The sequence below is a fragment of the Struthio camelus genome, chromosome 4 (genome assembly GCF_040807025.1).
Source record: "Struthio camelus isolate bStrCam1 chromosome 4, bStrCam1.hap1, whole genome shotgun sequence".
NCBI lineage: Eukaryota > Metazoa > Chordata > Aves > Struthioniformes > Struthionidae > Struthio > Struthio camelus.
This window is the reverse complement of record NC_090945.1, coordinates 78,553,301-78,566,512: the sequence shown is the minus strand read 5'-3', so window position 1 is coordinate 78,566,512 and position 13,212 is coordinate 78,553,301. Positions and strand designations below refer to the sequence as shown.

Below are 13,212 nucleotides of genomic sequence, written 5' to 3'. Positions count from 1 at the left end.
GAAAGTAGAACTTCAGAAACTTTATGTTACTTAAATACACTGCTATTTGTTGGCTGGTGACCCTGACAGGTGATTTTCCAAACCCATTTTGGATAGATAAATAAAACATACTGGCTGTCGGATCTAAAAGATGCTCTCTGTCCCCAGCTGGTGCTGAGGAACATGTAAAGCAAAGAGTACCTCACTCTTGTTAGAAAACACATGTGACGCCCCCGCTCTACCTCACGATGCTGAGTGGGTTAACAAATCGTTTGTAAAACACCTTGGCCCTGTTCATCTGTTGTGAGTGTAGTTATTCAAGCAAGGGACACGCTCGCTCCAGGCCTCCTCCGCAGTCAGCAGGAAGAAGGCGGCACTTCCAGAACATGCAAGATGGGCCAGCTCACTCTCTGGGGCATCTCTCTCTGTGGACTACAGCAGCAGTCTAAAGTGACCAAGTTTACCCTGAGTATTTCAATTAAATACCTAAATTTAGTAGGAGGTGAATATGGGTTTATGAAAGCACTGTATTCACTCTTCAATAGCCTTACTGCCAGTGCAGGTGATTAAATATACTATCAACACCTTTCCTCTACATTGATGTAGACTAGAAATTGAACCCTCAGAGTGCTAGCAGTTTTTATGATTATATTTTCTAGTACATTACAGAAATCGCTAATTTTCAGGTAGAGATTGCTGGTAGTCAGGACAATGTTGGGAATGTTCTACCTCTTGCAACTTTCAGTTGAAAAGCCTTGTATGGAAGGCAAGGCTTGTTACACTTTTGGCAGACCTATCATCCTAAATGCAAATCAATGCAATGATATGTTAAAATAGTCTTGCTTAAATTAGGTTTATCCAGCAATCCTGGGGGGCTGGAAATAGCTCAGAAAATATATAGCTAAGTTTGGACTGCCATATATTCTGTACTTTAGAGACTGATTTCTCCTCTGGAGTCACAGCATGTGAGCTCTCCAAAAATCCAGCTATACCCTCAGCTGCTCTAAATCAAGCAACTGCCCTGGGGTTTAGTTTGACTGTGTATTCAGGCAGTGCAAAGGACCCTGGTACGAATGGGGATATCAGGCCTCATGTCTCATGAAAATTGCAGCCACGTTTTCCTACAAGTCTCTCCACTGAAAAGGCTGCCCAGTGCTCCTGCTTTGTATAAACAGCCTGGGGAACCCTAAGGAGCGGAGAAATGTATTTGAGGCCCAAATTTGAAGCTGACTTACAGCGGAGCCATCAGAAAGGGTGTAAATCAGAGACAAAAACCCCCCTTAACCCTGACAAGGAGGCTTAATGAATGAGGATCCGGCCCTGTCCTGCCTTGCATGCAGTGCTCCCCCACTGAGTCCCACAAGACCCCCCTGGACCCCTGCCTTCTTGTCTGCAGCGTGCATTTTTTTGATGGGTGCTTCCATAAATGAAAACTGTTTTCCACACCTTAAGAAACAGAATGAGATGCAGAGTAAAAATAGCTTGGATGAGATGAGCTACTTGAGGTGGTGGGAGGCAATGGCCAAGCACTGTTGTTTCCCAGCACCTCGCAGCCTCACTCTGCTCATCTCCAGCCTGGCCCCGAGGGAAGCTGTCAAGCACGAAGGTGCTGAAGAGGAGCGACACTCTCTATCAGCTGCAGTTGAGGAGAAAGGAGATACAACAGCGCTGAGGGCCTTGACGAGCTGATGAGAGCTGGAGAGCTAACACGGGCACAGACTCCTTCATGGTCGCAGACAGAAGGCTCTGCCTGTTGAAGCTCCAGGTAGCCGGTGGTGTGAACATCAGCACTGTTATTATTGTCATGTTGTAAGACGCAAACACGCTTGACTCTACATGCCTGTGTGTTTGATTAGGAGAGCACTGCTGACAGCAGATAAATAAACAAAGATAAAAACAAGATTAAGCAGGTCCTTCTCCTTATCGCTGCCTCTTTATCCCTATTGATCTCTACCCGGACCCTTTTCATCTAGCCTCAAATTCCACACATGCTTGAACTCTTAGCTGTCACATCTAATTAAAAATGTGGTCTGAGGCTTTGCATGCAACAGTGGGTATTTCTCAGTGCTGGGCAGCTGTGTGTTCATTAGGGCCTTTCACCTTGCTTTGCCTTTAATGAAAATTCATTTTGTCTATGTGAAATCCATCCAGGTCAGCAGCCAAGAGATGGAAAAGGCAAAGAGCTGACACCTACCTCAGGAGGCAAACATCCTGCTTTTTGGTTCAGTCTTCCTTGGGACAGATGCAGCCCCAAGGAGAGTGGGAACGGTGGGTGTCTTGTCCAAACACCAAAGGCCTCTGGCCCTGTGAGAGAGAAGATGTTATTTCTACCCCTGTTTGTCTGGTGGGGATGTTCCTGCCTTCCTGGGGGTATTGGTCTCTGCTGCCGACCTCTGCCAGTGAGCTGGCCTAGGTGACACATTAACCCATGTCTCTTCCCTGCTCAATGGCCAGCATTCTCCGTCTCCACATTTCCAAAGAAAAGATGGTTGCTCGTTGCCTTATTTCAACCCAATCTCTGCTTCTGTGTGCAGCCAATTTTCCTCTGGGGCTTTTCAGCTATCTGGGTTAGCTACTGTCTTTATGCTCCTGGGATCACTCTAGACTCACCGAATGAGCTTTTTTTTGCTTGAGACTGTTAAAAGACAAAACAGGTCAGTATTACTGGGCCTCCTTTGTCACAGAGGAATTGTCTTTCCTACGCTGAGCAGAGGCTGGTTCATAAATGCCACAATCTTTAAAATCTGCAGGGCATTGGGATCACCTGTAAGGAGCCCCCTGACATGGGGACAGCATCTGCTGCCTGGGAGGGTCCCTATGGGGAAATACCTGCCTGGGGACATGTCTGCCGGCGGTGGTGCTGCAATGTAACACAGCCTTCGGCTGCACTCTCTCCCACAGGGCCAGCAGGAGCCACCAGGGTGAGGATAGCCACGTGTGAGGTCACCTCTGCATTTATGGGCAGAGTCCGCTCTACTCTTATCCACGTAGACCCCAAAAATATATTATGATGTGCTTCACCCGGCAGATGCAACTCTGTGATCTAATCTCTGCTCTCTGCAATAAATGCTAATTTTAATTAGTAATGATAATTATAGCCTGCCACATGACAGGGAGTGGCATTTTCAAATGGGCACAGTCTTCTTGAGGTTGTGCTGTTTGGGTGCCAGCCTTAAGACAGCAGCCAGGAACGTTGCTCAGGGTAGAAAACCAAGTGCCTCATGTTGCACACCTAACACTGTTAAGGCAAACATCAGAAAAACAAGGCTAAAATAGAAGGAGGTTACCAAGGCAAGGATAAACAACACAGAAGAAGAAACAAACAGCACTGTTTATTGGTGATGAAGGATACAGAGAAGGTAGAGTAACTGAATGCTGCCTTTGCTTCAGTCTTTACTGCTCAGGCCAGTCCTCAGGAATTCCAGACCCTGGGGACAAGAGAGGGAGTCTGGAGAAAGGAAAAGTTTCCCTTGGTCAAGGAGGATCAGGTTACAGATCATTTGGGCAAACCTGACACCCAGAAATCCATGGGCCCTGACGGGATGCATCCACGAGTGCTGAGAGAGCTGGCAGATGTTATTGCTAGGCCACTCTCCATCATTTTTGAAAGGTCCTGGAGATCAGGAGAGGTGCCTGAGGACTGGCAGAAAGCCAATGTCACTCCAGTCTTCAAAAAGGGCCGAAGGAGGAGCCAGGAAACTACAGGCCTGTCAGCCTCACCTCTAGCCTTGGAAAGGTGATGGAATAGCTCATCCTGGAGGTCATCTCTAAGCATGTGGAGGACAAGAAGGTGATCAGGAGTAGTCAGCATGGATTCACCAAAGGGAAATCATGCTTGACCAATCTGATAGCCTTCTATGACAGAATGACTGGCTGGGTAGATGAGGGGAGAGTAGTGGATGTTGTCTACCTGGACTTCAGCAAGGCTTTGGACACTGTCTCCCATCACATCCTCCTAGGTAAGCTCAGGAAGTGTGGGCTAGACGAGTGGACAGTGAGGTGGATTGAGAACTGGCTGGATGGCAGAGCTGGATGGCTGTGGTCAGTGGTGCGGAGTCTAGTTGGAGGCCTGTAGGTAGCGGTGTCCCCCAGGGGTCAGTGCTGGGTCCAGTCTTGTTCAATGTATTCATCAATGACCTGGAGGAAGGGACAGAGTGCACCCTCAGCAAGTTTGCTGATCATACTAAACTGGGGGGAGTGGCTGGCACACCAGAAGACTGTGCTGCCCTTCCTTCATGAGGAACCTCATGAAGTTCCACAAAGGCAAGTGCAGGGTCCTGCACCTAGGGAGGAATAACCCCATGCACCAGCACAGGCTGGGGGTTGACCTGCTGGAAAGCAGCTCTGTAGAGAAGGACCTGGGAGTGCTGGTGGACAACAAAAGTGAAGCATGAGGCAGCAATGTGGCCTTGTGGCCAAGAAGGGCAATGGTCTCCTGGGGTTGCATGAGGCAGAGTGTTGCCAGCAGGTGGAGGGAGGTGATCCTGCCCCTCTGCTGAGCCCTGCTGAGGCCTCCCCTGGAGTACTGTGTCCAATTCTGGGCTCCCCAGTACAAGAGAGACATGGCACTCCTGGAGAGAGTCCAGCGGAGGGCTACAAAGATGATTAGAGGACTGGAGCATCTCTCCTATGAAGAAAGGCTGCGAGAGCTGGGCCTGTTTAGCCTGGAGAAGAGAAGACTGAGAGGGGATCTCATCAATTTATGCAAATATCTAAAAAGGGGAGTGTCAAGAGCATGGGGCCAGGCTCTTCTCCGTGGTGCCCAGTGACAGGACAAGAGGCAACAGGCACAAACTGAAACACAGGAAGTTCCATCTGAATCTGAGGAAAAACTTCTTGACTGTGAGGGTGACAGAGCATTGGAACAGGTTGCCGAGAGAGGTAGTGGAGTCTTCTTCACTGGAGATCTTTGAAACCCACCTGGACACAGTCCTGGGCAATGTGCTCTAGATTACTCTACTTGAGCAGGGGGGTTGGACGAGATGATCTCCAGAGGTCCCTTTCAACCTTGGCCGTTCTGTGATTTTCTGTGTGACTTTTTCATCTCTACATCCTACTATATTCTATTTAATTTTATTAAAACATTCAATAAAATATCATTTGTGCGTGGCTTTCCTACATGTTCTTGTGGATCTCTGGAAACTATAGAACTCTGGTTTTGGCTTCAGGTTCAGAAGGGAGTGGTGGCTTTAGGTGAGGCAACATTTGTAAAGGGGATAATGCTTTTAGGCAGACTGACAGAGCTAAGGAAGAAACACATACAAGCTTATGTGGCACAGCCCTGTAAGACCCCCCCCATATCTATAACATAGGCACCTTCATTTTCCAGGGCTAAAACAGGCTAGCAATTTCAAGACTGTGCTGAGCTCTCCCCCTTTCTCAAACCAGGCTCCTTGAAAGTGTCTCAGGCTGGGCACCTAAAATCACAGCCATCTTGAAAAAGGTAGACCGTGTTATTCCATTTCTTTTACAACCTATTTACCTATCCCCATGGATAAGACACTTCACTGCAGATTTACTATGTGAGCCAAAAGGCAATCAGTGTGAGCGGTGCTTTTATTTATTCTTTCCTATGCCATCATTCAAGATCCCACAGTTTATTGCTCACTGTTAAAACAATATCATTAGACATGAAATATATGTTGCCAGGCTCTCCCCTCTTTCAGCTCACTCCCCCTCCGTCCTCAACATTTTTTTTCCTGAGGAGAAAGGAAAGACAACTTCTTTTCAGGATACATTGTAGGGAGTGCTCATGAACTGGCAATTTATTTTCTCCTGGGTTTGACACTGCCAGGCCCTTAGTGCTTTTATTGACTCTGGCTAAACACAGTGACAATTATTTTTTTTGGTTTCAAATCGCCTTCTCCAGCAGAGTGTGAAGTCAGCAGGTTTTTTTGCATGCTGAGCATACCCTTTCAGACACCCTATGAGGAGCAGAGGGAAAGACGATGGCTTTTTTTCATTTTTATCCAGTTGCACTTTGGCATTCCCTGAACGGATCTTTTGTTCTCAAGCAGGGGAAAGCCAGAGAGAGGCTTGCGGTTGGGAAGTGGGTTGATAGCAGCCGGGGAAATCAGAGCCAGGACGTTCTTATCTGGAGGGTCCTGCCATAGAAACCTGTTTTCATGCACGTCCCCACTGGGAGCTGGTGCCACAGCATTTTCCAGTGGAGGAGGTGGTGCGAGCATGGCTGCTTTCCTGTCCAGGCAGCACTGAGTGCTTGCTCACGGGATGCAGAAGAGGCAGCAGTAATAAATGTCTGGAGTAGACTCAGTCCTGTCCCTTCCCTCAGTGAGGTTTCACAGTTCAGACTGTCCTGCCCCACGCAGTAAGGAGGAGGAAGAGGGAGCACGGCTCTCCATGCCTCACTGGCACAAGCAGTTCTCTCCAAACCTGCCCCAAATCCCCCAGCACCCCCGGGAGCCCCAGGGATCCGCCTACCCCTCCTGGCTCATGCAAACCACCGTAGCATTTGTTCAACGCATTTCCATTCATTTATCCTTTCTGTCTCCATGTGTCTTAGTGGTAAGGTCCAGGAAAGGCCAAACCCAAAGACATTGCAGATCATGTTTGGGGAACGCTCCATCTATATATCAGTTACAGCTGTTTTGGACATGGTCTGTAGAGGTTTGCAGACTGGCAAAGGTTCTCAGAAAGAAAATGAAAAACAAGCCAGACTTTGATCCTATTGTCTGAAAAGGATGTGTTTTTGCCTTGCCTGAAGACTGAAATTTTGATTTCAAACACTATGGATCAGTCTTCTCTACCTACCTGCTCTGCAAAGGGGCTTTGGCTATTTTCCCTTCTTATAAGTGATAGAAAAAGCCAAAGTGCTTCATTCAGCTTCTGAATTGGAAACTCTTTGGATTAAGATAGGACTTCTCTAGGAGAGGAGTTAGGGAAAGGCCCAGAAATGCTTTTTGTTTAAAATTATTTCTTAAACTCTTTTGTTGTTTTTGAGAAAATTTCAAAAATACAGTTTAGAAAAATTTTAACAACCCAAACCTCCCAAATTTACCCCCCATATAAACTGTTGTAGTGAACATGGATGATTTGTTGGAAAGAAAAGCTTCCTGCCAGGAAAAAAACATTTGCCAGAAATAATCATTCACTTTTACAGTTGTGATATTGAGCATAGTCTGAAGTTTCCATAGGCGTCAGAGGACTCTCTCCCATTGCTATTGCCTTTACACAATTCTGAGATGTGCTGACGTAAATAGCCTTTTACAGATGATATCTCCTACCTGAGGTAATTTAATAGCCTCCATCAATAGCCATCAATACTTCTTTCCAAACAGAATTCTTCAAAGAGAAGTGTTGTATTTGCACTCCACAGAAGGAGGATGGAGATTTCCTAGGCTACCAAATGGGGTAATTTTATAAAACGCTAGCTCTGGTGGAGAACGGAACCTGAGAAATCCCTATCTCCTCGCAATCCCCCTCACTCCTTCCCCCATGCAACCACTAGCCTTTGCCCCTGGTGCTTCAGCATGGTTATCTGTGGGTAGATGCTGCAGAGTAGATCACAGAAATGGGGTTGAAACAACCTTCCAGAAAAAAAAAGTTTTACCACTGGCATTTTGGTGCATGCTGAACAGAGGTCCTGCCATGCTGCAGGGCAATGAGCAGTGGGACAGGAGCAAAGGTGAATGTCCAAGGATGCAGATGGCAATAAGATCTTCTCATTGTGCCTTTGTCAATCCTCAGAGACCCATCTCAGGCCATTTAGGAAAGAGATCTGAGTAAAATTCTGTTTCTAGGCAAAAGCCTTAGTAACGTTGGGCTGAAGTGATCCATGGAGTTTTGAAAGCAAGACAGATCCTGCCTCTGAGAGGATCAGTTATCTCAGTTATGAAAGGTGGGAATTTCTATTCTTCTGCATGAACAAACAAGAAAACAAATATTTCTGGTTTTACTGGCACACTGTCCTTTGCATAAAACCACAGAAGGGAAGAAAAGCCACATCAAACTCTGCTTCTTACCCCCCCCCCCCACGGCAGTGGGAAGAGAGGAAGGTGCTGGCTCTGCCACTGTGCTGGTTCTCCCTTTGGGACTATGCAGAAGACATCTCTCCTCGTAGCCCCCGCCTCCCGCACCCATGGCTCTGCAGGGCGCGGGTGGTCTTTGCCTTGGGTATGCCCTGGGCTCGGCAGAGCACAGACACAGAGGTGAGTCAGTGCAATTGCCGGCTTGGCCCAAAAATGGGTTGTGAATCCCACCAGCTGCATCCATCCACCCGTTTCATTCCTTGTAGCTCTGCAGCAGACAGAAAAAATGGCTCACAGCACACATGTGCTGCTCTGATCCCGCAGTCACCTCCTCGGGGAGGATCCTGATCCAAAGTGCTTCCCACCAGCTACTGTTGGGCCCCTGGCAGCAGCTTCTTTGTTTACATCAAAAACTGTTCCTGGATGTTGATGTCTTCCCACCAGGAACATTTCATGACAAACAGGAGGTTGGTGTGTTCATGAGCTGGGGTTGAAGGCAGGGAGGGAACATCATTTTTGACTCCGAGAGCGAAGGAATAAACCATCTGAGTTAGGAGGTGATGGGTAGGGAGGAAACGAGGCTCGGTGATCCTTGGAAACCAACTATCATCTTCGCTGGAGACCCCTTCTGCTGACTGACCTCTCGGAGCTGTCTCTTTGCGCTTGGACAGACTGTCCCTCTCGCTGCTGCGGCGCGACTGGCACCGACTGCTATTTGTCCCTGGCAGGCGAGCCTCGAGGGATTCATGATAACAGCCGCTGATAGGACGAGCTCACCCTGCCAGAGTTTCTAATGCTTTTTGAACTGAGCATTAAGTCAGTTTAAGAGGGATTATTGTGCCAAATGCAGTAATTAATTAGGGAGAGGAGCTTCAGCACTGCGCTTTTCATTATTTAAAGCACTCTACACATCTTTGCGGGGGCCGTACTAGCGCTGTCAAGGCCCATCAAACTCCAGCCCTTACCACGTGGCCAATTTTTCCCGTTCATGTACCACTTTTCCCTTACCAGCCTCCTTTTTCCCCTGCAGTGCCTATCTTCAGCACAGTTGCTACCTTTCACAGTGACATAGTTTATATAGAAAATTGTCCTGTTCCTGAAGATAAAATCAGTCTTGTGCCGTGCCCCATCCCTGCCGTACCTCAGTACGACACTGTATCAGAAGGTGAAATTTACTTTTTCTCCTGCTCTCCATGGCCTCTGATGCAGCCAAGGTGATCCCCCTCCGAGTGAGCTGTCCTAGGGAAGACAATGGCTCACTTTCAGGCTGCCTGTGAGAATTTAGGCTTTCCAGTGCTCAGCACTTTGCTGACAGCATTGCCCCTCTCTGGAGATAGAATAGCTTCTTCTCTTTGCCTTGCTGTGCTTAGGAAGATACAGCGTATGCACGAAGCCATCCTTTCCATTTCTAAAATCCTGCAACAACCACAAGCTGCTCATGAAAAGAAAGGACATGTCTAAACTGAGCTAATGTTTTCCTTGCTCTTTTCCCCTCCAAGAAAAAATCTGGATAGTTCTCCACAGGAACTGTTCCCTGTCATTTATATTTGCACTACGTCTTCCTGACCTTCCAAGGAGCAGAGCTGAAGCAAAGCAGTGAGAGGCTGTAGAGATGATATTTCTGACTCCTTCTGAACCAGAGCAACCCTGGCTGTGAGAGAGGTAGACCTTGCGCTTCAGTGTTTCTATTCGAAGGGCTTTTTGAGAAGGTAGAGGCACTGCAGCCCACTAGAGCAGGTTTGAGAATGGAGGATGCATCTCCTCTTTCTGTGTTTTCTAGCAGAGTCTAGTCACTGGAGCCTGAGTGTGTGCCTGTCCCTCCTCCTGATTTGGCCAGAACTCTCTTTGCCGTGTTTAGCCCATCACTTGACCTCCTGAACTTTGCTCCGTCACGTGGAGAAGTAATTTTCATCCATTCCTAATCAAAAATGTACAGATCTGGATGCTTAAACTGGGCCACTTCAATCCCAGTATCAACATCCCATTCAGAGACATGTCACGCTGGTCTTCTGGAGCACTAACAAAAAATCCATCTCTTTGTGTTTTTAACTCAAAGACAGATATTCATATAGGCTTGGTATAGGGAGTGTCGTGAAGATGAGGTGCAGGAAGCTTGCTGCTGTACAAGCAGGTAGTTGGAGAGAATGGAGAGACTTTTATAACAAGAAAAGTTTTGCTACCCTCATTTTGCAGGTAGAGCATGAGGCAGAAATGGAGTAAAAATCTTTGCTAAAATTCAGGAAAGAAATTGTCAGTGGGGCAGTAAGAGAACTCAGCTCCTCCATGACATCTTGAATGAGGCTGGATTATTCCACCTGCTGTGATTATTTCTCCCTAATTTGAGTCAGATAAAGGTGACAATATTTGGAATTAAATGTTGCATAGAGCAGCAGTATGCTGCCTTTTGAGTTTTTGAAGAAGAAGTAGCGTAGATGGGCAAGTAACTAGAGCAGTATTTAGAGTATTTAATTTACCTGAACTCCTAGACATTTTAGTATTAACGGCTGGTACGAGTGTTTCCAGCAACAGGTCTTTGGGAAGTACAGTTCTCAGAACAATCATCTCACTCATTATTTCGGCCCACTTCGCTTAAAGCTCTAATTTCCAAATGAAAATTCGGAGAGGGAAAACACACATTGAAAAAAAAAAGTAGAAAGATTCCAACAACCGATTTTCATTTGAGCATCTTACACTGATTTTCCTCCTTTATAATTATGCAAAATACAGTGCATCTTTTCTTAATTAAATGGGTAATGACTAGTTTGGTAGCCAGCAGAGCAGTGCCTTCAGAGAAAAGATAGTATTTGAAAGCAGAGGTTACGCACAGAGCCCTCTCAAACAGATCTTTGTGCCAGAGGCTTTGTTTTGATACTAGAAACATTTCCACTACAGCAGACTCTGATGGCAGTCATGTGCAGGATTAGAAACTGACTCCATTCAAATAACAGACAGCTGTTTGGAGTGAAAACTCGTCTCTGTCAATTTGCACTCAAATAAGGCAGAGGAAAAGAAGAAGAAAAAAAAAAAAAACCCTGGGCCTGGGAATCATTGTAGCTTAATCCCTCCTTTGGCAGGAGATAAAACTAGGGCTTTCCAATGCTCTATAATTTCTTGCTTTGACCTGGAAAGAGATTTCTCTATTCACTGGGCTGTAAACCTCCTTTTTTATATTTACTACATGATGTTCAAGAACTGAATATCCAGCAGGGAAAACATGCCATGTTGGGCTAGGAGCCTGGGAAGAAACTTAGTCTCAGTTTAAACAACTTAGTACGGTGGGGACACACAGTAGCTGCTAAAACCACTTACGGATTGTTCTTTTAACTTCCAGTGGAAGGTTTTCTCGTTGTCTGCAGCAGGGGCTGAGATTTTCAGAAGTGACTAATGATTTAAGGAGGTCTGTTCTTTGGATGACAAATGTGAAACCCCAACGCAGGGGCTGATTTTTGGGACGGAGCACTCAGCTCTTGCAAAAGTCAAACCCCCTTTGTGTATCTCAAGGCCCTAGTATTTCTAGTGTTTCTTGTGATCTCATTTCCAAAAGTACTGCAGTGAAAAGGCAAAGCAGAGAATAACCTCTGGCCATGCTCTGGCAAGCGCAACGGTGAGCTATGCTGCTCCCATACGATGCACAATAGGTATTTCTGGTTACCTTGGTGTTTCTGGTCAGCTCCGTAAACAGGCACTTGTAAAAGATGTTTCTATTTTTTCTTCCACTGGAAAACTGGCCTGTGCCAAAGGACATCTGTAAATACAACAGAACGAATGGCAAAGCTGTGACAAGGTTACAGGCCTGCGTGCACCAGGAGTCACCCTTTTTCCTTGCCCTTCTTTGCAGAGCTGCATGATAAAACCCAAGAGAATATTTAGTCCATTAGAGAATCAGGAAATGAAACATTCTGGGACTGCCTGGAAAAGCTTTGAAGGACCTCTTTTCCTCTCAGAGTTTTCTGTGTCATCTCAATTAAAAAGTTTTGCAAAATCATATGAAAAAATAGAAGACAAGCTCTGACATAGTTAAAATGGGCTATTCTGACGTTTTGGAATTAAGCTGCCTTGGCTTTTTTTTTGGTGTGGTAAATTTGGATTTGATTTTCCTCTTTCCTGTGTCACAGAGCTTGTTACCAAGCTGGCTGCGGCAAAGCCACGATGCGGCCAGCTGAGAAGTACCAGGGCATGTGGCTGGGGGCGACTTTTGCACCCTCTGACCCCCCCACCCACAGCTGACCCCTGTGAAAGCAGTCAATATCAGAAAGAAAAAGATAAAAAAACAAAATAAAACATTTGGATCCACCTGAGAGAGTTTATTTGCTTATTTACATGGGGAACATTTACTTTACAGAGAATTACAAAAAAAAGATGGGTTTCTTACCCGTGTGGAATGAAGCCAGATTATGAAATCCTGAAACGCTGTGCGAAACAGCACTTCAGCCCCTCGGGCCGCAGAGGTCTGTGCTGAAGGCGTACAAGCAGCCAGGCGACCGCCAGGAGAAACATCCTCTGTCAACAAGACGCAAGGAGAAAGAGTGTGAAGGAAGGGGATAGCTCACCGATTTTGCATACTGTTGTCCCTGTTTTGTTTGGCTTGGAAGCCTGTTTCACCGTGGCCCCACCAACGGCCCTGGCACCGCCTGGAAATTGTGCCCAATTCATTCTTGCATAGAGCCGGCGCTGGGACTGTTTGCTACGGCCGATGCCAGGGCACTCAGCAACCTACAGGAAGGAAAGTCTTGTTCTTAAAAAAAAAAAAAAAAAGCCAAAAAAACCCTCTTGAGCCTGGGGGGTGAGGAGACATGGATCTTTTCCCAGGCCCTTCTCTCCTTCTGGGTGGCCTTGGACAGGAATCATTACTGACTGTTCATCTGCCTCTGAAAAAGCAGGATGAAGAGTGGCAGGGGGTATCACTCTACACGTGTGGGACTACCGGAGAGCAGGAGCGCTGCAAGCCAGGTGTAGCCAGCAGACTTCAACGGGTGAAAAGGAGTCTGCAGCTCTTGCTTCAGCTCTGCGCCACAGCATCAAAGTCAGTAACTTCAGGTGCGTCCACCTTGCCCCTCAAGGGATGCTCCAAGGGGACAGTGCAAAAGCTGCCAGGACGGAGCGGAGGGAACCATGAAGGATGTAGCTGGGATGCTGCTGGGCAGGCAGGTGTCGCCTGCAGGTGGAGGGAGAGCTCGGTGCACCACAGGTAGCATTTCCGGACACACACAGCATTCCCACTGCATCGGGATGCACCCTCCAAGTC

The 13,212-nt window shown here is 46.9% G+C and overlaps 1 long non-coding RNA gene across 1 annotated transcript; it reads right to left on the bottom strand.

Annotated features, from left to right (window-relative positions):
- Positions 1–3,289: 3,289 nt before the first annotated feature.
- Positions 3,290–12,475, bottom strand: LOC138067075 (uncharacterized). Its single transcript, XR_011140736.1, has 3 exons — positions 12,340–12,475; positions 11,620–11,712; positions 3,290–4,116 (listed from the first exon to the last, which is right to left on the bottom strand). It is a non-coding gene; the product is annotated as an uncharacterized lncRNA (long non-coding RNA).
- Between the last annotated feature and the right edge of the window lie 737 nt (positions 12,476–13,212).